The 26132-nt window shown below is 41.4% G+C and overlaps 1 protein-coding gene across 5 annotated transcripts in view; it reads right to left on the bottom strand.

The window, feature by feature from the left end:
* ARMC3 (armadillo repeat containing 3) overlaps positions 1 to 26132 on the bottom strand; it is a 116584-nt gene that overhangs the window by 43640 nt on the left and 46812 nt on the right. The window lies entirely within an intron of this gene.

Genomic DNA, 26132 nt, shown 5'->3' with positions numbered 1-26132 from the left:
AAAGCCTCTCTGATGCGCAGCACACCTAGCTGTGCTCTTCTAATGTTTGGCTGCTCAAAATCGGCTGCTAGGAGATTTGCCTAAACCTCCCACCCCTCCATAAACGTCTCCCCCTTACTCTCACAGATATTATGGAGCACACAGCAAGCAGCAATAACAATGGGATTGTTGGTTGTGCTGAGGTCTAACCTAGTCAGCAAACAGCGCCAGCGAGCTTTTAAACATCCAAAGGCACATTCTACCACCATTCTGCACTTGCTCAGCCTATAGTTGAACAGCTCCTGACTATTGTCCAGGGTGCCTGTCTGTGTACGGCTTCATGAGCCATGGGAGCAAGGGGTAGGCCGGGTCCCCAAGGATAACTATTGGCATTTCAACTTCCCCAACAGTAATTTTCCGGTCTGGGAAGTAAGTTCCTTCCTGCAGCTGTTCAAACAGACCAGAGTTTATGAAGATGCATGCGTCATGCACCTTTCCCGGCCATCCCACGCTGATGTCGGTGAAACGTCCCTTGTGATCCACCAGTGCTTGCAGCACCATTGAGAAGTACCCCATGCGGTTTATGTACTGGTTGGCAAAGTGGTCCGGTGCCAAGATAGGGATATGTGTTCCGTCTATCGCCCCACCACAGTTAGGGAACCCCATTGCAGCAAAGCCATCCAGTATGACCTGCACATTTCCCAGAGTCACTACCCTTGATAGCAGAACGTCACATGCATCTGACTAAGTGGGTATTCACCCACGAAAGCTCATGCTCCAATATGTCTGTTAGTCTATAAGGTGCCACAGGACTCTCTGCTGCTTTTACAGATCCAGACTAACAAGGCTACCCCTCTGATACTTGATGATTGATTGCATTGGCTACTTGGATCACAGCAGTCCCCACAGTAGACTTGCCCATTCCAAATTGATTCCTGAGTGACCGGTAGCAGTCAGGCGTTGCAAGCTTCCACAGGGCTATCACCACTCACTTCTCAACTGTCAGGGCAGCTCTCATCTTGGTATTCCTGCACTTCAGGGAGGGGGAAAGCAACTCACAAAGTTCAAGGAAAGTGGCCTTACGCATGCGAAAGTTTTGCAGCCATTGTGAATCATCCCATACCTGCAACACTATGCAGTCCCACCAGTCTGTGCTTGTTTGCCGGACCCAGAATTGGCATTCCACTGTATCAACCAGCCCCACTGCCACCATGATGTCCCAATTGCCACAGTCCATGCTTTCAGGAACGCTGTGTCCATGTCCTCATCACAATCGTCCTCGTGCTGGCGTCTCTTCACCCGGTTCTGCACATACTCCAGGATAATGTGCGAGGTGTTTACAATGCTCACCACAGCAGCGGTGAGCTGAGCCGGCTCCATGCTTGCCATGGTATGGTGTCTGCATGGGTAACCCAGGAAAAAAGGCGTGAAACGATTGTCTTCCGTTGCTTTCACGGAGGGAGGAAGGGAGGGAGAGGCGAATGACGACATGTACCCAAAACCACCCTTGACAATGTTTTTGCCCCATCAGGTATTGGGAGCTTAACCCAGAATTCCAATGGGCAGCAGAGACTGCAGGAACTGTGGGATAGTTACCCAGAGTGCACCGCTCTGTAAGTCGATGCTAGCCACGGTATTGAGGACACAAACTAGAACAATATAAAATTAACATGGCAAGCACGAAATTAAAAACTGGCTAAATGACAGATTAAAAACTGGCTAAATTACAGGTCTCATAATGTAATTGTAAATGGGGAACTGTCATCAAGTGGGTGTGTTTTCAGTGGGATCCTGCAGGGACTGGTTCTTGGCCTTATGCTATTTAACATTTTTATCAATGACCTGGAAGAAAACATAAAATCATCACTGATAACGTTTTCACATGACATAAAAATCGGGGGAGTAGTAAATAATGAAGAGGGCAAGTCACTGATTTAGAGTGATCAGGATCGCTTGGTAAAAAGGACACAAGCAAACAATATGTATTTTAATACAGTTAAATGTAAACGTATAAATCTAGAAACAAAGAATGTAGGCCACACTTACAGAATGGGGGACTCTATCCTGGGAAGCAGTGACTCCGAAAAAGATGTAAGAGTTGAGGTGGATAGTCAGCTGAACATGAGCTCCCAATGCTATACTGTGGCTAAAGAACTAATGAAATTCTGGGATGCACAAACAGGGACTCTTGAGTAGGAGTAGAATGGTTATTTTACCTCTGTATTTGGCATTGGTGTGATTACTGCTGGAATATTGTGTCCAGTTCTGGTGCCCACAATCAAGAAGGATGTTGATAAATTGGAGAGGGTTCAGAGAAAAGCCACAAGAATGGTTAAAGGATTAGAAAACATGCCCTATAGTGATAGGCTCAATGAGCTCAATCTATTTAGCTTAACAAAGAGAAAGTTAAGGGGTGACTTGAATAGTCTATAAGTATCTACCTGGGGAACAAATATTTAATAATGGGCTTTTCAATCTTGCAGAGAAAAGTATAGCACGGTCCAATGGCTGGAGGCTGAAGCTAAACAAATTTAAACTGGAAATAAGCTGTAAATTTTTGACAGTGAGAATCAACAAGGGTTGTGGTGGATTCTTCATCAATGACAATTTTTAAATCAAAATTGGATGTTTTCCTAAAACGTATGCTCTAGGAATTATATCAGGGAAGTTCTATGGCCTGTGTTATTCAGGAGGTCAAACTAGATTATCATAATGGTCCCTTCTGGTCTTAGAATCTATGAATCACCACGGGTTAGGAAAGGCATGAAATACAGAGCTATGAATCCTTTACACTTATTTTGAGAATAAGTGAATGAAGTGAATGCACAGGAGTTCTCCAAGCTTGAGGCTAGACAGTCCCTGGTGAGTATGTGTGAAAGGAAGGGTCCAAGGAGATGTTCTCCTCTCCTTCCCCTGAAGGTCATGCCTGACTAATCTAATCGCCTTTTATGATGAGATTACTGGTTCTGTGGATGAAGGGAAAGCAGTGGATGTATTGTTTCTTGACTTTAGCAAAGCTTTTGACACTGTCTCCCACAGTATTCTTGTCAGCAAGTTAAGGAAGTATGGGCTAGATGAATGCACTATAAGGTGGGTAGAAAGCTGGCTAGATTGTCGGGCTCAACGGGTAGTGATAAATGGCTCCATGTCTAGTTGGCAGCCGGTGTCAAGTGGAGTGCCCCAGGGGTCGGTCCTGGGGCCGGTTTTGTTCAATATCTTCATAAATGATCTGGAGGATGGTGTGGATTGCACTCTCAGCAAATTTGCAGATGATACTAAACTGGGAGGAGTGGTAGATACGCTGGAGGGGAGGGATAGGATACAGAAGGACCTAGACAAATTGGAGGATTGGGCCAAAAGAAATCTGATGAGGTTCAATAAGGATAAGTGCAGGGTCCTGCACTTAGGATGGAAGAATCCAATGCACCGCTACAGACTAGGGACCGAATGGCTAGGCAGCAGTTCTGCGGAAAAGGACCTAGGGGTGACAGTGGACGAGAAGCTGGATATGAGTCAACAGTGTGCCCTTGTTGCCAAGAAGGCCAATGGCATTTTGGGATGTATAAGTAGGGGCATAGCGAGCAGATCGAGGGACGTGATCGTTCCCCTCTATTCGACACTGGTGAGGCCTCATCTGGAGTACTGTGTCCAGTTTTGGGCCCCCCACTACAAGAAGGATGTGGATAAATTGGAGAGAGTCCAGCGAAGGGCAACAAAAATGATTAGGGGTCTAGAGCACATGACTTATGAGGAGAGGCTGAGGGAGCTGGGATTGTTTAGTCTGCAGAAGAGAAGAATGAGGGGGGATTTGATAGCTGCTTTCAACTACCTGAAAGGGGGTTCCAAAGAGGATGGCTCTAGACTGTTCTCAATGGTAGCAGATGACAGAACGAGGAGTAATGGTCTCAAGTTGCAATGGGGGAGGTTTAGATTGGATATTAGGAAAAACTTTTTCACTAAGAGGGTGGTGAAACACTGGAATGCGTTACCTAGGGAGGTGGTAGAATCTCCTTCCTTAGAGGTTTTTAAGGTCAGGCTTGACAAAGCCCTGGCTGGGATGATTTAACTGGGAATTGGTCCTGCTTCGAGCAGGGGGTTGGACTAGATGACCTTCTGGGGTCCCTTCCAACCCTGATATTCTATGATTCTATGATTCTATGAAGGGAAGGGTCAGGGACAATTGCAGCCCCAAGCATGACTGAGCAACTGCAATGCAACACATATCTCCCCAAACAGGACAGCAAGGAGGTGGCCTCATAGCCCTGCCTCCTGTGTCCAGGCCACCTTGCAGAGAAGGCCCAGAACAATGGGGCAAGTAGGTAGCATTCAAAAGTATGGGTGGAGACTGTGCTTGCCCCTTGTGCACCAGTAAGCTTGGAGACAAATTGTGTCTCACAAAATCTGTCCCTGAACTACATCTAGGGGGCGAAGCTCCACATCACTGGTTACACAGGGCACTCATGAGACAAATTATAAAGTAATTTTATTTTGTGCCACTTCCACCACTACCCTACATCTATTCTATTCTTTTCATAGGTTCTTATGCTGCACTCCATCAAGAGTGGGATTTCACTCAATTACAGCTCAGAAAAATCAAATACTATCTTCTCACACAGGGACACTGAACTCCTTATGGACTTCATTTTCAAAATGTTTGCAATTTGTGTGCAAAATTACCGTGATTGTGTGTGAGATGCTTAGCTGGCCATTTATGCATGCATATACCTAATTTTCGTGCATAATTGCCTAATTTTATGCATAATTTATGTGCATCTTATTACACAAACACATTTTTTAAAATTAGGCCTATATATGTCAAATCATATAACTTCATTTCCACACTAGGCATTTCAGATCCAGCTCAATTACATAATTTCTGACTCTAAAACAACTTTAAAGCCCAAGAAAACAGCAGCAATGCAGAAGTCTGAAACCCTCACAAAGGATATTCTTTTTTCCTCCTTTTTAATGTTGGGCTTTGTTGAATCTTTATTTGTCTTGTCATATAATCAGAATAATGAATCACAGGAATATATATGCAATACATGTCTCTTATGGTTATCAAAATCTTCACCTTTGCTTTGACCTATAATAATTTCCAAAAGCAACTTATTGCTTAATATAAATTAGTTTACCATATACAGTATCACTTAAATAGCTCTCATTGTTTTCAGTTATGTACAAGAGAGATTAATGCTGATTTATTTATTATGCGTGTACCGTGCTCCCTGATTGAGGCCACTATATGCTACCACAATGGAAATAATAAATAATAAGTTTACAATTTTGATATCAGTAAACAAGAAATATTCATTCACTGGTTCAGGCCCAAAAACTCTGTTCCTGTTTTTGTTAGTGACAGGTACCTGGTTAAAAAGACAGTAAACCTAGTAGTCCTGAGGCAACCAGGTCTTAAGCTCCCTTGGTTGGCAGGGACTGGAACAGCTGACCCATTTAGAAGCCCATTGATACATTCTAATATCTGTCATTAAATTTACCTGAAATAGTTACAAAGAGCTCAATTATAACACCATAGTATACTGAAATTCAAATCCATATTACATGAGGAAATGGTAGTGAATCCCCTATTTAGAGTGCCTCACTCTTTACATAATAAAAGATTTTGCAATCTTTTTTTGGAGGAGCTCTAACACCTCCATTATTTGCAGAAGGGCTTTGAATGCAGCAGAGAGAAAGCCCTTTGGTTAGAAAACAGCCTTTTTCTTTGTCCCTTGAAATTCCATTTATGTTTAGCTTGCCTGTGTTGCTCAGGAAAATTATAGTAGCATGAACATTCGAAGCAAAAGCAACAAACTCTGCAATCGGAACGTCTGGGAGCTGCCAGAGCAGCTGCAGCATTGCGGGTCAGGAGAAAAGAGGACAAAGCCACAACCAGCTCCCCACAACCACTCCCTGGACCCAGCATCTGGGTGGCCCATCTCCTCCTTTGGGGGCACCAAATAAGGTAGGAGCTTCCCCAGATCCATGGGAAGGAAACAGAGTTATGCCAGGCCAGTCTTCCGGACATCCAGCACCTGGCCTTAGCAACCCATCCTCCCTTCTGGGATCACAGCCTTATCCTTCCAACAGTTAATGTAACTCAAATGGTAGTAGTCTGTGTTGCTACACAGAAGGTTCAAAACCTGCTGTTGTCGCGTGATGGAGGGACTGTTACAGAATTTGCTTTTCCCTTTAAAATAAACTAAGAAATTACATATAAAATACTATGGTTAAAGAACATTATTAAATTGGCAGTCAAGCACTCAGTAATTAGGAAATGCCAGAATAAAGGCTGCCTGTGCAACCTTAGTTCTAAGCCCTTGAGCACATGCATTATGATGAAACCTTTAATTACATGATCACATACTCTTTTTTTCCTGCAGGACCCCTGCAACACTCAGTGCACATGATGGATTCACAAGAGGGCTGAATTAAGATTGCACGGACAACTGTAAATCTGCCATATCCTAATTGTCACTGTTTGGCTCTGCAACCTAAATAAAGTTCTTTTAATATATTTTTTTCAATGTATAAATACCTATGTAAGAAATATACAAGAGCATCAGAAAATCTGCCTCATCAGATTATTTACTAACATTTAAACGTAATATTCAGAAAGCCCTGCCATCTTTAATTCATTAAAAAAATTCACCACAATGAGAAATTGTATCTCAATGTATATTACTGAATACCCTATCAATGGCATGCAGTAAGAAGAGGGTAGATATACCCTGCACTGCTATATGAAAAACAAGTTTGACTCCCAACTCTAATAGTCTCCAACCTAGAAAGAGACAGCTTCTTGTCATTCAGTGGGAACTCAATGTGGTCAGTTAAGGATTGCTGTCTATCACCTCTGAAGGTAGTCCCAGTCCTCTGCAGCTAACAAGGACAGTGATCACATTGCAAGGGCTTGAGGGAAAGAGGGTGTTATGGTCCAACACATACTGCCACCTTCCATTGGATAGGGTCTGTACGTAATCATTATCCTTCCAATTTAAAGTCACTCTCTTTCCTGTTTGGAATCATTTTTGACATGTATAACTACTACACAAATGCCTCCTCCAGATTAGGTACTCAGGAGGCCTGTATCTCAAGGTAGTATGGCATCAAAAATGATAGAACATTTAGAAAACCTGACCTATGATGAAAGGTTAAAAAACTAGCTATGCTCATTCTTGAGAAAAGAAGACTGAGGGGAGACCTATTAACAGTCTTCAAATGTGTTAAAAGTTGTTATAAAGAGGATGGTGATCAATCATTCTCCATGTCCACTGAAAGTAGGACAAGAAGTAATGTGTCTGCAGCAATGGAGATTTAGGTTATATTTTAGGAAAAACTTTCTAACTATAAGGGTAGTTAAGCACTGGAATAGACTTCCAAGAGACGTTGTGGAGTCCCCATCATTGGAGGGTTTTAAGAACAGGTTGGACAAACACCTGTCAGGGATGGTCTAAATTTATTTGGTCATGCCTCTGCGCAGGGGGCTGGACTTGAGGACTTCCTGAGGTCCATTCCAGCCCTACATTTCTATGATTCTATGGTTTCTGTGGGATGGAGGGAGATGAACAAATTTTCTGTGGCATAGAAGAGTTCTCTGTCACCAATGTGTCCCTAAATTGTTTCAGAGCTGAATTGTCATCAAAAGATGAGCAACACCAAGTCAAAAACAGAAAAGTCACCACCAAAGAGTAACTCCTCTGTACCATCAAAGAATGCTGCAGCAAGCAGCGCTGGTTAGCAAAGCACCTACAGTAACCCTATCTAAGAGGAGGGACTCCTCCATATAGCCAGGCATTTGTGTGTCAAGTGAAAAAAAACAAAAAACAGCATTTGGCTGAGGTAATACCTCTTATACTGCACAAGGGAAGGCAATTTGAACTTATAGCTATGGGGTCTTTGTGTCTGTCACCGGGCATTATCTTAAGGCTGCAGATGATTACCCATTTCTGAAAGCTATTATGGCATTAGATTTCAATTGAGTATTTTTTAGAGTGATGCATTTTCCAGTTTTGAATGGAAGTTACTGCTTCAGTTCTACTTTATTAGTGCAATTTTACAGATTTTATTGGTCAAAACCAAATCAATTTTAGTCACATTCCGTCACAATGTGGTTATACACAGACTGAACTGCTTTGGGTAGAGACTATTCTTTCTTTCCTCTCTGCAAAGCACCTATGAGAACAATAAACCCAAACTAAAACAATAAGATGTTCAGGGCAAGGACTAACTGTGTGTGTTTTGTACAGTGCCTAGCAGAATAGAGTCTTTGGGTGAAAATGTAAAAATAATAATAATATTTAACAGCTAAACCAAATAAAATTCTGTCTACTTTTAAAGCTAATAGTACCACAAGAAACAATTCACTCTGATTTTCACTAGGGGTCAGTATTAAGACATATTACCTTCATACAATACAGCTAGTAAAATTCTGCTGTAGATTCCTCTTTCAGGAGTACAAACTTCAGTTATAAGAGAGACATTTAAACTAGGAAAAACGATAAAATCTGTAATATTATAAATTATCACACACCACTGTTTTAAAATTTAGCACTCAGAAGAGATCTTGCAATTTGTACGCATACTCAATAATAGATCAAGTATTTTCTTATGTATTTTTGTACATTGATACTTCTATGTTAATTCTAAAAGATTATTTTGTATGGTAATAATTCTTTCATGTTAATCTAACTTGTGTGAGTCAGACCCAATCTATGACTTGAGAGAGACAAGGGCTTTGTTTAAACTTTCCCTTCTCTCATAGCTTCCATCCTCAGGCACTCCCTAGCACACTTTTAACAGAACACCAAATAAAATGCAACATATTAAAAATTAAAATATCTGTACAATATAGTTTTATGCTTTTACCATTTAATGGGGATGCGGGGCAGGGCCCTAGCTGGGCTACTGATGAAGACATACATTCCAAATGTAAACAAACAGGTTACTTAACGTTTCTTCCCTTGACAGCTATGCATTTTTAAGCCCTCGTTGTCTGTATCTTCACTGGATATTGAAAGCACTTCTTTAAAAACAGTGGTTGGGTTCTCAGCACAGGAAGGGTCCATTTTGTTATTATTTATAAAGCATTGTCCAGATACAATGGACCAGTAGTTGAGCTGGGTCAGCAGACAAATGAATTTCAACAGAGGCTTGATCCAATGCCCACTGAAATTAATGGTGGAACTCCCCTTGACTTCAGAGGACACTGGATCACACTCTAGATGAGCCTTTTTGACAAGCAGCAAGTTCCTGACCTGGACCTTACAGCCTAAGGTCCAGATCCTGCAAACACTTATACATGTAAGTAAAAAGGTGCTTAGATACTACAGCTATAGAGACCATACAGTTACCTAGATGGATAGAATTTTACCAAAATGAGTAGCCCTCCTGAGTTCAATTAAAAATTAAAATGAAAATGAAAAAATTTAAACCCTCTAGTCTGGTAACCTTGCTCTTCTTGGGATGATGTTCTGTGATCCACAGAATCCTGATGTATTATTTAGAAGATCCCTGGCAAGTCAGTAGCGGTCACCTGGATTTGTGTTCTATCACACAAGAAATCATGTATGTACTACAACTCTCTTCAGCTCTTGATGCACCCTCAATAACCTGTTTTTCTCCCTCCTCCCTCAAATAAATCTTTAGCTGAAAACCCTATATTTTGCACTTACAACAATCAAAAATATATATTTTAGATGAGAATAATATCCTCATTTTTATGGATAGTGTGAATGATTTAACACAGCTGTTAAATCTTAAATCTATTTAAGAGCTTATTTCTTCCTTGATGATAACTCTAGTAGATGCCTAAAATTCAAATGTAACCAGCATTACTAAGACAACTATAAAATGATATACATACTGAAACAACACCCAAGATAGGAGAGAGAGTCAGATCAGTTTATGCCTTACCAGCTTGCATATTTAACATGTTTAAGCCCACATTACCTCAGAGTGTATCTAACTAGTTTCATTTTACTTTTAATAATTGTCTTCAGTATGGCTAGGTTATCCTATAAAAATGAAAGGCAATAAGATAGAGATCTATTTTAAAAGGTTAATATAGGAATAGAGCCATATAAAATGCAGGTTCTAAAATGAGTTGTCCAGCATGGAATAATTTCTTTTTGTGTCCAATAGATGGCAGTGATGTTATAAATTAATAGTAAAACTTTGCTGAAATATAAGGCCTAAAAAACCCCTGTGAACTAAGAGCTAGTTCTACTAGCACTAGTATATTTTGAGATTTTTGCATAATTTATATTATTGAGGTGTTATGGATTTCATGGAGCTGGCACACTATAAATAGACAAATTTCACAGGCTCTTTTGTGCAATTTGTTTGACAATGGCATTTTGGTGTTCAAGTGACTGTATGGAACTTCAGAGTTATACAAACCAGTATTGCATATTGTAATAGGGTGCTTGGAGGGCCAGGGGGCCTACTGGTTGGAGCACCTGACTTCTGGCCCCTTGCTTCCCTAGCAGAGGTGCCTCAGTCCTTAAGAAGGTGTGGTAGGGGGACCCAGGCCCTCCCTCTCCACTGGGTCCCAGTCCAGGACCCTGTGTGACTAAATGCCAGCAGGACTCTCCCAACACAAAGTCTAATCTACTGCTCTGGGCTACTTCCTACCTCTGTCCCTTCAGTTCAAGAGTGGCCCCATAGTCTGAACAGTCTATAGTGGCTCAACTCTTGTGGACCTTTTCCGGCTTCCTGCCACAGTCTCAGGTCCATTGCCCAGCCTGGACGTAAGATTAAAGGGGCCTAATCCCAAAATGTCTTTATAGTTCAATCACACAGTTCTCTCATGGCTTGGAGTTCCTTCAGGGGTGCCACTCAGGGAGGGCTCCCCCTAGAGGAGCACCTGCCCTCCCCGGAGTTTCATACCACATTACAATTTCACAAACAGGGGCGATGCTGGGGGTGGGTCTTGCAGGCAGGGCCGGCTCCAGGCACCAGCAAACCAAGCAGGTGCCTGGGGAGGCAAATGTAAAGGGGCGGCAGGACGTCGGGCTCTGCGGCAGCAATCCGCCCTGGGCGGCGGCGGCGGGAATTCGGCGGCTGCTCCGTCTCAGCATGTTTAGCTCTCTGCGGCGATTCGGAGGCAGGGACCTGACTCTTCTTCAGTCGCTGGCGGCAATTCGGCGGCTGCACCATCACTACGCCTCCGTGTTTGGTGGGTAGGATTCCGCCTCCCCATTCAGTGGCAAGTTGTTGGGTTTTTCTTTGCTGCTTGGGGCGGCAAAAACGCTGGAGCCGGCCCTGCTTGCAGGGGCTATAGCCACCCCAAAATTTGCTTTAGCTCTCCCATAGCCACCCATCCCAGAGCTGGGTGCCCAGCCAGCTGCTCTCCAGCAGCCCAGCTCCTGCCACCACTGTAGTATCCTCTTTTTTGGGAAGCTGATCCATGGCTGGAGGGCGCTTGAGGAGCTCACCTGATGTTAGAGGTGGCCATGCCCGAGTGGGTCTCTGCTGAGCTGGGGTGGGGTGACAGGGAGCTTGTCTGGGCTGGTGCTTCTGGCTCAGGAGTGGGAGCTGCGGAGTGTTCAGGCTCCTGAATGCTCAGCTTAAAGAGACAGTGCGCTGACACACTCAGGCACACACACAGTCTCCCAAACACACCCCTACCCCACATGCTCTTTCTCACACACAGTCTCCCTCACATACTCCCCCAACACACACTCTTGCGCACGCACACACACACACTGCCCCCAACACTCACCCTCTCACACAGTCTCCCTCAATACACACACACACTCCTTCTCACACTCTCCAACACACACACATTTACACAGAGTCTCCCTTACACACTCCCCCCAACACACACAATCTCTCTCTCTCTCACACAGTTGTATTATTATTGTTGTTGTTACTTCTTGGTACTTCCTGTCAAAATGCACAATGCACATATATATATTCTCTAATTTTATTCTTTCAAAGTTCATTAATTATTACAGTACTGTTATTTTAGTTTTTTGACTGCTCTGTGCCTTTCATAATTTTATTTCTCTTTTATGCTTAAATTTAATTCTTTGAGTAGTGAGGTCTAAAATGCCTAGCCAGTCCTGGCTGGAGTAATTATCATTATTACTTTTATTACCAGATTGTGCTTTGTCATTTATTATTTAAAGTGATACAATCAAATAATAGTATCCTTCTAGAATGCAAATTTAGCTTGTACTCACCTTAGCAGTGGAAATTTAAAAAAAATTAGCTAACATATAACTTTAGACACCGGGCAGATGAAGATCGCTTATTTTCAAACTGTATTTTAATTATAGCTGTAAAATAACTTAAAATTCGTATGAAAATAAATGTGGTTCCAAGTCTGATACTAATGATAATAATGGTGTCAAACGTTAGTGAGTCACGTACGCAGAATCATACAATCATAGGACTGGAAGCGACCTCATCTAGTCCAGTTCCCTGCACTCATGGAAGGATTAAGTATTATCACATGATTGTAATTGGTAAACATAAATGCCAAAATAATTAGAAGAATGAATTCCCATTCTTAATAAAAGAGAAAAAAACTTAATCACGTATGTTAGAATTAAGTAATACATTTTTAGTGGAGTGAAAAACAATTGACTAAAATAGAGTAGATAATGGCAGTAACAGAGAAAGTAAGCAGATTTTAAGCCGATTTTATTTATTTTTAAATAAGTTATTGTACAAAGATAGTGTACAAAGTATCAAACCTATGTTTCAGATATCTATGTTAAGGTTCCAAAACTGATACCTCAAAGCTTGGGATTGGGAATATCTTGCTGTAATATCACTTGATTGTTCTAAATTTACATATAAACTTAAAATATGGCTTTAATTGGTGTTTCTATATATTTTTCCTTTCTTTATTTAGGAATTAGATACAGTGCTCCTGTGTCAGCTAATTTCTAAGTTATCTGCAAAAAACCCTAGTGTTTTCAGGTGCCTAAGTAGCCCCTGGAATCGTGATTAATGTTGCCCCCTACCATCAATATCTGACATGGCGCCTCTGTGTTTCTTGGTCTCCTTAGCAGTCTCCTTTAGTCAGAGTTGCTATGCGTCTTCCCCCATGGCTGCCCCAGCTGCCAGGCTTCTAGTAATGCTCCCCTGTAGGGAGGCAGCTAGCTTCTGCCTCTTTGCCAGTCAGCCCTGAACTGAGCCAGGTTCTCGCCTTTTCTTCTTCCTCCAAGCCTAGCACTGGCTGCAGTTACAACAGGACAGAGCTAGCTAGTCTCATAGGTTTTCTTTAACCCTTTTCGTTCTGGTGTCATGTTTCTTGGCTTTACCAAGTATATCTCCCCTTATTAGGTACTTCCGGTACTTCCAAGAACAGCGTGGACCTGCCCAATGTTCCTTCTAATTTTTGACAGGTCGTGTGCACAAAAAAATTTCTTCTGTGCAAATTTTTGAAGCAGAGTTCAAATTTGTGAGCTGTGAGGCAAATGCGCCTAAGCGAGTAAAATGCTTATACATTTAAAAAGTTTTAATTTGCAATTTGAGATAAAAATAGTTTTACACCGTGTTATTTTATAAACGTCATTTTTAAATACTTAGAAAAAAGGAAATTTAACCATTCTTCATGAAGCAGAAGTTAGTTTTAAGCATTATGCTTTATGATCTTTTTTATAGACAATCACGAGCATATATCAAGCATATTAATCATGATCATTATCAGTCCAGAGTTTCTGCCTGTTGTGTCCACTTTCACCTGTCATTCTATACACATGTCCGAAAAGATTTTGATAAACATATAATAAAGACAATTTAATAAGTATGCCATTATGTCATTTTATATGGGTTTTCAGATAGAGACGTCATAAGTAAAAAAAGAAAAACAAGCGTTTGTGTTTTAAATTTAAAATGTTCCTAAAAATATCCATAAATGATTATCAACCAAGAATAAGATCTGTAATTACAAATGTATTTTAATTTCCTTATTGGTCGAAATGTCAAAGACTGCTGAACTAACCTTACTGGTTTTCCCTGTGATCTTTTTCATTTGCCCATTCAATACAAACTCTGTCCAGATCTATCAGTCCTCCATCCAGCTGGTAACTCTTAATACACACCAGCATGTCAAAATTATCTGCTTTACTTGTAAACGATCCCATAGTTTGCTTTTTAGAGTGTTCATTAAGCTAAAGCCATGCTCACAGTCTGCACTTGATGCTAGGAATGTTCCTCCAATATCCATCAACTTTGCAAGATTCTGAAACTGTTTGTTCTGGTGAGCAAATGTCACCATATCCGGGAAACTTAAAACCAATTGGCTTTTAAGTCTTTCGGCTACTGCAAACTTGAAGTCATTGTACTGACTGACTATAACAATCTCTTCAGCAAGAAAGTCTTTGTATTTTGAACATAGGGATTTGACAGATGACGCTTTAAGAAATCCAACTTCCATATATAGTTCCACATTCTTCCTGTTGAAAATTCTCCCGAAGCTCTGGCATCTTGACAATATACACAAACCACTCCGTTGTCCTCATCATACGTGAATATTTCACGAAGTTTAACAAGCTTTACACTATGTGACTTCAGTGTAACCGTCTCTATAGCCTCATCCTACCATCCAGATTTAAATGAAGTCGCTGTTCTTTTACGCTTTAGACCTCTAGACAGTGACATTTTGGGATTGATTTTTTACCACATTGGTTTATTTAAAATTAATACTTTTATTATATGGCTACTATTTCAATGCGCTTAACAGCATGACTCGACAAAAGGGCAAACAGGAGATCATTCAGATCAGGATACTGGAAGTTTGTGCATAGCTCTGATCACGTCCATGCATCTGCGGCAAAAAAACGCAGGAAAATGGAGATGTGTGGGTCCCGACAGTCCAGATGTGATCAACTTTCCACATTTGAAATGCTGGTGGGGAGGGGTACGATTCATTGCCCTCCTTTCCCTTTCCCCCCCTTGCCAGCTAGTAGAATCTGGCTGTATTGATAGATGGCAGGCGAACAATGTCAAAAGTCGCCCATAAATGATATTTCGGCCTGGCTCCAATGTAGTATTTCATTTTTTGTGCAGGCAGTGTTTCGCCGTGTCCACGGGGTTTAGGATCTGTGTGCACGCGCATATGCGCACAGCTTAGAGAGAACACACCTGCCCCTGCTGGTGTGACCCCCACCTCCACCAGTGTGACCTTGGATGTATGGTGCGGGAGAAGTCATGCTGCATAGGGGAAGAGGACACCCTTTTTGAGGAGATCTGTAAGAGGGACTGCAGTCCATTGGGGACTTTGTATGCTCACCCACTGTTTGAGCCACTTGAATGTGGGGATAAGATTTTACATCACCATGCACACATTATAACAGAATGGTGCCTTGGGTCAACTCTGGGTTTGGGACCACCGAGCTCCGCAGCAGGGTCTGAGCACACCCTGAGTCCACAAGCCCCACCACATCTACCAATATCTTATGGGTCTGGTCAACATTGCAGGGTTTCCTTGTCAAGCTCAGGCCCCTTGGGTCCAAAACTTCTCAAAGCTGCACTCCATATAGAGGCAATCTTGAAACCAGTGCCCTGGAAGACCACAAGCAAAACACCTGTCTTGGTGTTTGCTGTTATGATTGGGCCTTCCTCTGAGTATCTGGGAGGTCCCTCTGCATGGGATCCCCCTAGTTCGGGGACCAGTGATATTCCCTTCTTAAACTCTGGTGGGGCGTCAGTTTCTCAGTCTGAGGTGTGGGTCAAAGGCTCTGCACATTTGGTCCAGGGTATCCATGGGCCTCTTGATCGTCAGTCCACTCCTGAGTCCAGGTGAGGGGGGAGTAGGTTGAAGCCCCTCAAGATGTTGGCTTCCATGGCCCGCTCTATCATTTGGCAGTGTGGGACCCTTGGTCCCAGCAGGTCCCTGGTGGACTGTTAGTATTGAGTCTTGGCCACCAGACAATTTTCCATGAGATGAGCAGTGTCAGTCAGGGTTTTGGAATGATGTCACATCACTCATTGTTTTCCTCCAGTGGGTGAACTATTCAAATAGGACAAGCTTGGCAACCTGAGCACCCATCCTCATCTCATTGCTTCTGGGTAACCAAGTGGGGCCTTGGTCCCAGAGGGCACCGCTCATTGTGGAAGTGTTGCCAGCACGTCTCTTCCACAATGTCCCAGGCATCAAGAATGGCTGCCTTGACCTGACCATACTCTCGTGCCACAACAAGGTCTCTAAAGCATGATACAGTTGTGCCATGCCAGTTAGGCACGGAGCCAGCAAAACAGCTCTTTGGTTTAGGGGCCATCTGGCCACCAAAGCCACTTGCTCGAAGATTTCAAGGAAGGCTTCAGGATTGTCATCAGGCGGCATCTTGGTAAGCCTGACAGGCAGTGGCCATGGCTAGGTTGAGGCTCACTGGCACTGCTGTATCAGATGGCTGTAGTATCACAACCACCTGCTGTACCAGCTGCTGCTGCTGTTGGGCTGCTAAATTGTGGATCAACAGCTGCTGCTGGTTGGCCATTTGTTGCTGATCACTTGTTGCTGATGATGATGATGCGCATTCTGATTGGCCATTTATTTTAGCAGCTGATCCATCTCCATTAAGCTATGGGAGGAGGCGTTTTCTTGAGGGTGTTTCCCCCTGTGCCCAGACTTCCTTATGCAGGGACTAGGGCATCTGCCTTCATTCTCTACCAGTTTTTTAATAGGATGCATGCAGGGCCAGTGGCCTAGTGATTGGAACACCTGACTTCTGGCCTCTTGCTCCCCTAGCAGAGGCACTTCAGTCCTTAAGAAGGGACCCTATGGAAGCAACGCTTCCCAGCAAAGAGTCTAAGTCCACTGCCCTGGGCTACTTCCCACCCCTGTCCCTTCAATTTGGTGTGTGGCCCCTGTAGTCCAAACAGTCTGGAGAGGCTCAACTCTGTTGTACCATGGGTACTGTGCTATATAATTAATTATGTTTTGGCTATATCCATGTTTTATAGTAAAAATTAAGGTATTAAAATAAATGAACAGAATAGTGAATACTAGTATTAGCCATTTTCTTTTTATGTCTTGTAAGTAACAGACAGGGTTTTATCTGTGTCTATGTTAATTAAATTAGAGAAATTTCGGAAGGCCAGGCCCCAATGTGGGGAAAAAATAGTTACAAAATTTAGTAAGGTCTAATTTACAATGCCTTTCTTGTTCAACATAAAACACTGCTATTTGTTACCTTTTGAAGGTCTCTTCAAAAAACTGTTTGTGTGAATGAGGAATGTATGCATCAGGGAAAAATAAGGTGTGAAAGCCATTTTTGAAGCCAGATGGCCAAGGGAAAAAAAGTGAAGAGACTGAAAAAACTCAAAAACGTCAGAGAACCATCAATGCGCATCCATGGTTGAGAAGGGTCAAATTAATGGCCCTGATGTAAAGGCTGGCATCCTTAAAACATAAAATAATTAATTAAATCAAAAACAGACAGAATGACCCTGCCGGAGGTGTTTTGGGCCATAAAAAAATAACATCCACTGAAAATTAACTGGTCATAAACTGACACAGCAAAATCCATAGACTTCAACAGAGAAAAAGGACTATAAGAACAGAGTGCTTTGCCTTGGGGCTTTGGGTTCGTCTTGCCAACAACTCCAGAAGCATCGGATCGCGACCGACAGAGCCCGGCTCCCCTTTGTGACCAATTTGGCTGGCCACTACATTAATCCAGACTCTGAACTGGTAACTATAAACATCGACCGGCGGGACTGTGTGCATGTGATGTGTGTGACTAAAAAGCACAAGCTAACTGCTGTATTCTCAATAAATACAGCTTGTTGCCTTTTCTCCTATAAAAAAATCTCATGTGCTTTGTATAAGCATAACATTTTTGGTGGAGAATGCAAAAGGGGAAGAATATGCGCTGTAATAGTTGAAAATACTGCTAAGAAGGTATATCACACACTTAAAAGTGATCAATCATTCAGGTGTGCACACCCCCAGTCATAGAGATACCGGGCAGTAAAGAGGGAACCATTTGTGGTTAATATTGTCTTCACTGTTGGTATTCTATGAATTGAGAATTTTGATGGTTAAAAGGTATACACACACTCAGTCGTAGCAGGGCTAAGAAACAGAAGAAAGGTTTAGCAGTCCTCTCTCCACCCCGGGTTGCTGGGAGGAAAATAATTGGAGGTGGGTATACCCCCAATTGTAATAAGGTCGGGCAGTAGGAGGAGGACTTAGAGATCCTCGCTCCAAACTGAAAAATCCTAGGTGCATACACCCTCAGCTATAGCAAAACTGAGCACAAGAGGAGAACTTAGTGTTTCTTGCTCTGATCCTGGGAGGGATTTTTATGTTTGGTGTATGAACCCTTGGTGCTAGTAGTCCAAGTGATACAGAGGGAGGCTTAGCATCTCTCCCTCTGGCCCGGAACAGGTTACATTTGTAAGCCCCGGCACTGGCACGGTCAACAGGGGTGAAAAAAGGAATTTGTAAGCCTCGGCACTGGTGTGGGCAACACAAAATCTTAAAAGTAATTAAAAATACCAACCAAAGACCTTAAATACAAAATATTCAAATGAAAGGCTATCAAAATAAAAAACTCAATAATAATGGGGGATTTCAATTATCCCCATATTGACTAGGTACATATCGCCTCAGGACAAAATGCAGGGCCAAAATTTCTCGATACTTTAAATGACTGCTTCTTGGAGCAGCTGGTACAGGAACCCACAAGGGGAGAGGCAATTCTCGATCTAGTCCTGAGTGGAGCGCAGGATCTGGTCCAAGAGGTAACAGGACCACTTGGAAATAGTGACCATAATATAACAACATTTAACATTCCTGTGGTGGGAAGAACACCTCAACAGCCCAACACTGTGGCATTTAATTTCAGAAAGGGGAACTATGCAAAAATGAGGAGATTAGTTAAACAGAAATTTAAAGGTACAGTGACTAGAGTGAAATCCCTGCAAACTGCATGGACACTTTTCAAAGACACCATAATAGAGGCTCAACTTAAATGTATACCACAAATTAAAAAACACAGTAAAAGAACTAAAAAAGAGCCGCCGTGGCTTAACAACCATGTAAAAGAAGCAGTGAGAGATAAAAAGGCATCTTTTAAAAAGTGGAAGTCAAATCCTAGTGAGGTAAATAAAAAGGAGCATAAACACAGCCAAATTAAATGTAAAAATGTAATAAGAAAAGCCAAAAAGGAGTTTGAAGAACAGCTAGCCAAAAACTCAAAATGTAATAACAAAATGTTTTTTAAGTACATCAGAAGCAGGATGCCTGCTAAACAACCAGTGGGGCCCCTGGACGATCGAGATACAAAAGGAGCACTTAAAGACGATAAAGTCATCGCAGAGAAACTAAATGAATTCTTTGCTTCAGTCTTGACAGCTGAGGATGTTACGGAGAGTCCCAAACCTGAGCCGTCTTTTGTAGACAAATCTGAGGAATTGTCACAGACTGAAGGAGGTTTTGGAATTAATTAAGAAACTTAACAGTAATAAGTCACTGGGACAAGATGGCATTCACCCAAGAGTTCTGAAAGAACTCAAATGTGAAATTGTGGAACTATTAACTATGGTTTGTAACCTGTCCTTTAAATCAGCTACCGTACCCAATGACTGGAAGATAGCTAATGTAACGCCAATATTTAAAAAGGACTCTAGAGTTGATCCTGGCAATTACAGACCGGTAAGTCCAATGTCAGTACCAGCCAAATTAGTTGAAATGATAGTAAAGAATAAAATTGTCAGACACATAGAAGAACATAAATTGTTGCGCAAAAGTCAACATGGTTGCTGTAAAGGGAGATCATGTCTTACTAATCTATTAGAGTTCTTTGAGGGGGTTAACAAACAGGTGAACAAGGGGGATCCAGTGGACATAGTATACTTAGATTTCCAGAAAGCCTTTGACAAGGTCCCTCACCAAAGGCTCTTATGTAAATTAAGTTGTCATGGGATAAGAGGGAAGATCCTTTCATGGACTGAGAACTGGTTAAAAGACAGGGAACAAAGGGTAGGAATAAATGGTAAATTTTCAGAATGGAGAGGGGTAACTAGTGGTGTTCCCCAAGGGTCAGACCTAGGACCAATCCTATTCAACTTATTCATAAATGATCTGGAGAAAGGGGTAAACAGTGAAGTGGCAAAGTTTGCAGATGATACTAAACTGCTCAAGATAGTGAAGACCAAAGCAGACTGAAGAACCTCAAAAAGATCTCTCAAAACTAAGTGATTGGGCAACAAAATGGCAAATGAAATTTAATGTGGATAAATGTAAAGTAATGCACATTGGAAAAAATAACCCCAACTATACATACAATATGATGGGGGCTAATTTAGCTACAACTAATCAGGAGAAAGATCTTGGAGACATTGTGGACAGTTCTCTGAAGACGTCCACGCAGTGTGCAGCAGCAGTCAAAAAAGCAAATGGGATGTTAGGAATCATTAAAAAAGGGATAGAGAATAAGACGGAGAATTATTGCCCTTATATAAATCCATGGTACGCCCACATCTTGAATACTGCGTACAGATGTGGTCCCCTCATCTCAAAAAAGATATACTGGCATTAGAAAAGGTTCAGAAAAGGGCAACTAAAATGATTAGGGGTTTGGAACAGGTCCCATATGAGGAGAGATTAAAGAGGCTAGGACTTTCCAGCTTGGAAAAGAGGAGACTAAGGGGGGGCATGATAGAGGTATACAAAATCATGAGTGGTGTGGAGAAAGTGAATAAGGAAAAGTTATTTACTTGTTTCCATAATATAAGAACTAGAGTCCACCAAATGAAATTAATGGGTAGTAGGTTTAAAACAAATAAAAGGAAGTTCTTCTTCACTCAGCGCACAGTCAACCTGTGGAACTCCTTGCTTGAGGAGGTTGTGAAGGCTCGGATTATAACAGGGTTTAAAAGAGAACTGGATAAATTCATGGAGGTTAAGTCCATTAATGGCTATTAGCCAGGATGGGTAAGGAATGGTGTCCCTGGCCTCTGTTTATCAGAGGGTAGAGATGGATGGCAGGAGAGAGATCACTTGATCATTACCTGTTAGGTTCACTCCCTCTGGGGCACCTGGCATTGGCCACTGTCGGTAGACTGGACACTGGACTGGATGGACCTTTGGTCTGACCCAGTATGGCCATTCTTATGAAAGGAGTCCCCTAAGGAAAATGCTCAGGTAGAGCCAAAAAAGCTGCCGTGTGTGCAAAAGATTACCCCTTTTAAACAAATCTCAAATTTATAAACCTTTCAACCCTAATAAAAAGGGATTCGGCTGCACTCTGGCTATTGTGGAAAGCCTGTAATGAGGTGTTCCTCCGGCTGGTCAATTGCCAAGCAAAAAACACTGCACTGCATGAAAAGCTCGGTGCGAGTAAGCAAAACACCAATAAATGGAAAGTATTGACTACAGGAGTTCACGGCCAATTGGACATGCTTAAGGACGCTGTACAAAAACTAAAAGCAAGGGAAAAAGAATTACTAAAATAAATAAAAGAATAAAATAAAATAAAAAAAAATCCCAAGTCCTACAGGGCATAGTAAAGAAACTAATATTAAAACAAGGCAGAGCTCCAGCAAGTCATAATCGCTGCAAATTGATTATCAAGCAGCTTAACTAGAAGCTAGGCTTCGCAACCCACCAGGTTGCAGCAGTCACAGCAAAAGAATGGGATCAAACACTGTCCAGGGTAAACCCTGACTGGGAGGAAGAAATATGGGACCCCAGGGAAACCTGGGAGGAAAATATATGAAATAGTCCGCAAAAATGTATACACAATGGGTGCGCTCCCATGGCCCCAGTAGCGGCGATCCAACATACCACTCTAATAACTCCCGTAGTGGGTGGGGGTAGCACAACCGTTACCACAGTTCCAGTATCGGCCACCAGCTTAAAGACAATGGCTGACATTTGGGGACCCTGAACCGAGACATCTTTTCTAGATGGTGTACCAATGCAGTTTTACTTGCAAAAAGGGAAGGGCTAACTACCCTGGAAGTCTATCAACTCATGTGGGTATGTGCAGCTCCGGAAATTAGAGCCACTTTGGATAGGTTGGTAGTCACTGACGACGTTGGTTTCCTGGGTCTCATGGCAACATTTGGGGAACAGATAGGTAGGTGTAATATACAAATATATATAATGTATAATATATATATACAAAAAAGGCCTCTTATGTGGTGGCAATAAAACCAGCAGTTACCTATACAAACAAAAGCGGTACAAAGGGGATCAATGGGAATATGCTATGGGTCGTTCCCAAGGACGAAGGAATAGGGGTCAGCAGGGGGAATCGGGTATACCCAGATCTCTGGCAATATCAAGGCAATACCTCTAGGCATTAAAAAAGCATTAAAAAAATAGTAAGTCATACCAAAAAAATTGATCAGACAAGCTGCCTCTAATTCTAGCAGCTATTCGCAGCAGCAACAGGCTAAAAACCAAAATCCAGCCTTTTCAAATTACGTTTGGACAATCAATGCACCTTATAATTAACATTAGCCACCTAACACAAAATAAAAAAAAAAATCCCTAATGTAACACAGCGTAAATATTTACAGTGGCTTAAGCAGCTGCAAAAAAACAAAACCACTCTCCAATATAGGGTTAATCAAGCTATCAAACAAATAAATAAAAAATCCATGCACAAAAGCATACTAAAACAGCCCTATAAAAAACAAAAAAATCAAACCATATATCTCAAATTAAAAAAGGGGGGCCACGCATTAAAATCAAAACAAACAAAACCCTATTCCATAGTGGACCGCCTCAGCCCACTAGTTTACCGTATTAAAAAAAAAAATTAAAATGGGTACATGTCTCACAAATTAAATTTTTTGCATAAATAATAATGTCTTAAACTTTTTACAAAAAAACCCTCCTAAAATTCAAAACATAAAGCGCTGGCTCAACCACTACTACCCTCCAAATCCATAAAACCCCAGTATAAGGTTTAGCAGTCCCTGTTCTTGGGGGCCCGTATGTCCCAGATACTTAAAAATATCTTGGGAAAGCCCACCACAATCTCTTCCCTGGTCAAAAATAATTTCCTCCTAACTAATCAAACATAAATCCCCATCAAAAAACCAAAAATCCTCTTAAAATAATACAATAAAAATACAAATCAAATCCTAAGGCCACTAAAAAATACCAATATTTATGCCTGGAACGGGGAAGTGGAACTTAAAGTTCACCTTATAAACATCACAAAAACAGCTAAAATTAAAAAATAAAACTGCCTTAGCCATAAAATGCACTAAAATGCAAATTCTCAATTTAGCATCACTCGAACATAAAATGTTCTGGGTAATATCAAAAAATATTAAAGTACTAAAACACCTTTTAAAACAACCACAACAAAAATCTTTATTTAATGCCTATAAGCATAAATAAATAGAATATGCCTCCAGCATAATTAAGTCTAAACTGCTACTAAAAAAAATTATTATCAAAATTGCCCATCAACAATCTGTAAAGGCAAAGCTATGAAAAGCCAGGCCACTATCAAAATTGACCATGGGATCTTCCTAGTTACCTCGCATTATGGATCAATGGGCCAACCCCCCACTCAAAAACCTACTAAATACACAACAGTGTACAAAGTGGGACCCTTGTAAATGGGTATTCCTCTCTCTGCCTGCCACCATAAAACCATGCAATAAAAATACATCATTAAGAACATACATTTAAAATAAACTTAAAAATGTAACACATGTTTTATATAATGAACAATGTATATGTGTTATATCCTAAAAAACAATATTTAAAAAAAATAAAAGTATTAGCCAGCCACCAGTAAATAAGTGTAAATGCAATGCTAGCACTTTATACACCAATAACCACACTTATTACCTCTGTAAGCTAAAAAAAAGCCCAAAGTACCGTAATCACCCCCTTGATTAACTTCTCCATCTCCCTTGGTTTAAATTGGCAAAAATTAGCTAATCATCTGCTTCTAAAAGCAAAAATAACTCAGTTTTTGGGGGAAAAAAACAAAACAAAAAAACCCCAAAAATATAAAAAAACAAATTCTCCAAATAACACATGCAAATAAAAACATAATTAAAATTGCTAATTCTAAAAAAACCTCACTGCATATCATTGGTATAATGTTTTTACAAGCTGGTCTCCCACTTCCAAAGGTATATTGTCAATCATGCTTCATCCATTGTTAATTGTATTGGTACTATCCTGTGTTTGCCCAATTAAAATGTTCTGTATGTGTTGCTAAATAAAAAAAAATGTTTATCAACTTGCAACCACAAGCTCAAATTACCTCCCAATACATTGCTATAAAACAATTATATAAAATATGACCCACTCAAAAATTGTTCTCAAAGGGTCAAAAGGGAAATTATGTTGTACCATGGGTACTGTGCTATATAATTAATTATGTTTTGGCTGTATACATTGTATGTTTTATAATAAAAATTAAAATATTAAAATAAATAAATAAAATAGTAAATACTAATATTAACCATTTTCTTTTTATGCCTTGTAGGCAACAAACAAAGTTTTGTCTGTGTCTATGTTAATTAAATTTTAAAAATTTCAAAAGCCCAAGCCCCAGTATGAAAAAAAATAATTACAAAATTTGGTAAGGTCTAATTTACAATGCCTTTCTTATTCAACATAAAACACTGCTATTTGTTACCTTTTAAAGGTCTCTGCAAAAAACTATTTGCATAAATAAAAAATGTATGCATCTATCATATATATATAAAGGCCATTTTTAAAGCCAAATGGCCAAAAAACCCCACCAAAACGCCAAAAAAAATCAATGCGCACCCATGGTTAAAAAGGGGCAAATTAACAACCCTAAAGTAAAGGCTAGCATCCTTAAAACACAAAATAATTAATTAAATGAAAACCAGACAAAATAACCCTCCCAAAGGTGTTCTAAGCCATCAAAAAATAACACCCACTAAAAAATAATCAATTATAAACTAACACAGCAAAATCTATAAACTTCAACAACAACAAAAAACTATAAAAACAAAATGTATTGCCACAGGGCTTTGGGTTCGTCTTGCCAACAGCTCCAAAAGCATCAAATCGCAACCAACAAAGCCCAGCTCCCCTCTGGAACCAATCTGGCTGGCCACTAAATCAATCCAAACTCTAAACTAACAACTATTAACATCGACTGGCAAAACTGTGTGCATGGTGTATGTGTGTAACTAAAAAGCATATGCTACCTGCTGTATTCTCAATAAATGCAGCGTGTTGCCTTTTCCCCTATAAAAAAATTGTGTGTGCTTTCTATAAGCATAACAGCTCAAGTAGCATCCCATTGTGGACCTTTTGCAGCATCTTGCCACAGCCTTAGGTCCCTCTGGGCCTAGGCGCCAACTTTTCCAGGTGCCGGTGGGTGCTCTCCCCCGCCCCTGCCCCACCCCCATCACAACCCCTTCCCCAAAGTCCCCACCCCAACTCTGCCCACTCCCTGCCCCTATTGGACCCCTTCCCCAAATCCCCGCCCCAGCTCTGCCTCTTCCCAGAGCGCACCTCGTTCTCCCTCCTCCCCCCCCCCCAGCGCTTCCCGACGCGAAACAGCTGTTTCGTGCAGCAAGCGGTGGGAGCTAGGGGGAGAAGCGGAGCGGCAGTGCACTCAGGGGAGGAGGCGGAGTGGAGGTGAGCTGGGGCCGGGGCGGGGGAGGGCTGGGAGCTGAGTGCAGAGCATCCACCAATTTTTCCCCGTGAGTACTCCAGCCCCGGAGCACCCATGGAGTCGGCGCCTATGCCTCTGGGCAAGGCGGACATAAAATTGGAGGGGCCTAACTTCAAAATGTCTCTATAGTTCAGTCACACCATTCACTCACTGCTCCTTGGTCTCCTCAGCAGTCTCCCTCAGTCAGGGACGCAGTGCTTCTTCCCCAGTGGCTACCCCTCTTTAAGTTAGCCACTATGCTGTTCTTGTCACACCAAAATGTATATGTTGCTGTTGGCTTTATGATTTAACACTCTGGGGGCTTATAAGAAGGAACTAATACATAACTAATAAAATGGTTCTATTCTCATTAGTCCCATTTGTGACTAGAATATCCTCAACATCATTACACAGCAAATTCACATCATTTAAAGATATATCTGCATTCCCATTAAATGTATTTACTTTCAGTGGTTTACAAGTGAGACAAAAAACAAAAACAAAACTAAAAACAAACAATAAACAAACCCAGTTCTAGGATGAATATGGATTACAGTATCTCAGGCTGGA

This window comes from Natator depressus, chromosome 2 (genome assembly GCF_965152275.1).
Source record: "Natator depressus isolate rNatDep1 chromosome 2, rNatDep2.hap1, whole genome shotgun sequence".
NCBI lineage: Eukaryota > Metazoa > Chordata > Testudines > Cheloniidae > Natator > Natator depressus.
The sequence above is the reverse complement of the archived record's forward strand: the minus strand, read 5'-3'. Positions and strand labels throughout refer to the sequence as shown.